Below are 3372 nucleotides of genomic sequence, written 5' to 3'. Positions count from 1 at the left end.
TTCAAGCACTATGTTCTTTATCCCATTTTAGTGCTCACAGAAAATATTCCATGGAGAACTTCAATTATCTTTCATACATATGAATGCAACAAAAAAAGAGAAAAAAACTAAATAGCTAACCCTTCTATTAATGTAAAGAACTATACCTACTCATCACAAAAATGCTACGTGGTACTCCAAACCAATTTCATTTAACTTATGTAAACAAGCCACACCAGTAACTACACACATCAACCACAGTTAAAAATGCACATCAACCAGATCAGGCTTTGTCTTGTGGCGGTGGCATGTGCTACATGACATTTAGCAACATCACAAAAGAAAATGCAAATGAAAAGATGGCAGCCAAGAAAGCAACCAATCAATTAGTCACAAAATTGGCACATGGTTCTTTTTCCTGCCATATACAAAATCTTAAAAAATTGGCATGGAGCGAAAATGCCTTTGGAGGCCGACCTCCATGGAGAGGCTTCCAAAACCATTTTTCAAATTTCATCAAATTTCATATTTCTAGATATAAAAAAATTATGAAAAAAATACACATATACATGAAGGCATAATGTACATGTGCGTAAATTTTCAGAACAAAATACGTTGAAATGAGGGTTGTGCAAAAAAAATCTGAGGCTTTTCAACACATGATACTATTCATCCTTAAAGTCAATGAATTTGTGTTTTTTTTCATAGGTCGCATTTCAAGGTATTTCATCCTGAATTTTTACACACATATACATTTCATCTTTGTATACTTGCATATTTTTCCAGATTTTTTTAAACATTAAAAGTTTGAATATTGATTTTTTAAAATTAAAGGGCTTCATGGAGCTGGGCCTCCAAAACGCCTCGCTCTTCCACGAATTGGCTAGTAAGTACTTCCTTGGCCCCAAAATGTAAGATCATTTTTTACACTATCATATTGTCAAAAATGACCTTATATTATACTAGTGCGGAGTAGTATTCTAAACCAAAGGTGTTGCTTGTTGAAGACTTCCCGTGTATAAAATAGAAGTAAAAAGTCGCTCTCCTTGTCTGAAGAAAATAAAGAAATGGCAGAAAGATGGAAGAAATTAAAGGATCACACGGTGTGGCTGATCCGGTCTCTCGACCCATTCCTGGCAAGTGGCAACTACGTACATGCAAAATCACCACATATCACATGTTGACTAAGGAAAATTAACCTCTGTCTCTGACGCAATCCGTCGTCGCCGCCACACGCAACATATGCAACACAATATTTCGTCAGGAGGACCTCTTCTCTTAGATCATCAGGACGACCTCTTCCAACTTGTTCTCGCTAATCATTCCTACAAAAAAATATGAGCAGCCTCCTGCAGCAAAGGAAAGCTGCGGCAGGCGGTAGGCGACGTACGGCAGTGCTAATAATCAAGTTGACAACGGCATGGAGCATGTCAAACGCGCTTCCACAAAATCCTACCAAGAAGTTCCACACCCTGCACAACGGCTTAGACTATATATAGCTTCCATACCGTTCCCGTTTCCCTCACATCCATCTCAAGCGGCTAGCTTCCCAATCCATCCATCGGTAGCAAAATAATTAAGCAGCTTAATTCTAGTCTTCTCCTTCTGAACGTGTGGTGGTGCACATGGCCGCTTCCTCTTGCTTCCCGTTAGCTGCTCGCTGCAGCCTCTTGCTCACGGCAGCGCTGGTCCTAGCACTGAGCCATGGAACCGATGGTCATGCCGGTGCCGGTGTCGGCTTGAGCTCATCCTTCTATGACGACTCGTGCCCCAGTGTGCATGACATTGTCCGGCGCGTCATCCAGAATGCACGCATCGCTGACGGACGCATCCCAGCCAGCCTCATCCGCCTCCACTTCCATGACTGCTTTGTTCAGGGCTGTGACGGCTCACTTTTGCTGGACAACGACCTCCCGGCGACCATGACTGAGAAGGAGGTCCCTGCCAACAACAGGTCAGCACGCGGGTTTGATGTAGTTGACAGCATCAAGCATGCGCTGGAGAATGCGTGCCCCGGCGTCGTGTCTTGTGCCGACATTCTCGCCCTCGCCTCCGAGATCTCAGTTGAGCTGGCTGGAGGGCCTCACTGGAGTGTGCCATTGGGCCGCCGTGATGGCACGACCACCAATGTTGAGAGCGCCAACAATTTACCAAGCCCCTTCGACTCTCTGCAGACACTCCAGGAGAAGTTCAGAAACTTGGGCCTCGATGACACTGACCTTGTCGCCCTCCAAGGAGCGCACACCTTTGGGCGGGCACAATGCCAATTCACACAGCAGAATTGCAGTGCCGGGCAGGACGGGGAGACGCTGGTGAACCTCGACACAGTTACCCCTGACGTCTTCGACAACAAGTACTATGACAACCTCTTGCACGGCCGCGCCCCTCTCCCTTCAGACCAGGTAATGTTGTCTGACCCTGTCGCCGCCACGACCACCGCGCCGATCGTTCACAGGTTCTCCGGTAGCCAGAAGGACTTCTTCAAGAATTTCGCAGCCTCGATGGTCAAAATGGGGAACATAAGCCCGCTGACTGGAAGGGTTGGGGAGATTAGGAACAACTGTCGGAGGGTGAACAAAAAACCCTATTGATGAATGAGATTGATGTTATGAGTTGTGAACTCATTGTTCTTTTGTAAATCATTCTTTCAATTCATTCTAACTGTAAAGGATTCTTTTTATTCTCTTTGGAAACAAATGTAAATGTTCTTTTTTTTTTCTTTACTACACGTGATTGTCGTGAACCCATTCTTTTCATACCAGATGACTTGTTTTCAATAAACATATATTCATATCACTTTACCACCATTCAATCAAATCTTGTGTAAGATCACTGCTACAGAATGACCTGTCATGGAACTGCATATCTTTTATTTTTTTTTGAAGTTTTCGTGCCATTGCCTTTGTCAAAACGTGCATAGTTTAATACCTATTTGGAATAACGTATTAACAAAGTGACAGAAAGAGTATTTGTGCCTCTGATTTCAGGACAGGAATAAACATGTACATATTCAATCCAATTATATAGACCTAGTTAGGGCATCTCCAGCCGCGCCCCCAAGAAGGCCCCCCAGGCGTCTTTTTGTCCGCCGGCGCCAAAAAATCGGCCCAGTCACGCCCCCAAGAGCCCAGTTTTCGCCGGCTAGGGCCGAAATTGGCGCCGGCGGACCCAACCCGAACCCGGCGCGCTGGGGGTCGCTCGGGGGCGCCGGGCGAATCGTTTTTGGCGCGAAGAGCCGCGGGCCCGCCACATCAGCGACTCTACCCTCTTCTCGCCCCTTCGTCGTCCTCATCGCCTCGTTTCCCGCGGCGAATCAATGCCAAAGCTGTCGTGCGCTGCCGCGCCGGTCAGCCTCTATTGATGCCTCACGGGCGGCGCAGTGAAGGCTGGGCG

The 3372-nt window shown here is 46.2% G+C and overlaps 1 pseudogene; it reads left to right on the top strand.

Annotated features, from left to right (window-relative positions):
• Positions 1 to 1524: 1524 nt before the first annotated feature.
• On the top strand, positions 1525 to 2683 carry LOC125548957 (peroxidase 2 pseudogene; annotated as a pseudogene).
• The last annotated feature ends 689 nt before the right edge of the window (positions 2684 to 3372 follow it).

Source organism: Triticum urartu, chromosome 3A, assembly GCF_056163025.1.
Source record: "Triticum urartu cultivar PI428250 chromosome 3A, HENAU_Tu73, whole genome shotgun sequence".
Lineage (NCBI taxonomy): Eukaryota > Viridiplantae > Streptophyta > Magnoliopsida > Poales > Poaceae > Triticum > Triticum urartu.
Note: the sequence above shows the minus strand (reverse complement) of the source record. Positions and strands in the feature narration are given on the sequence as shown.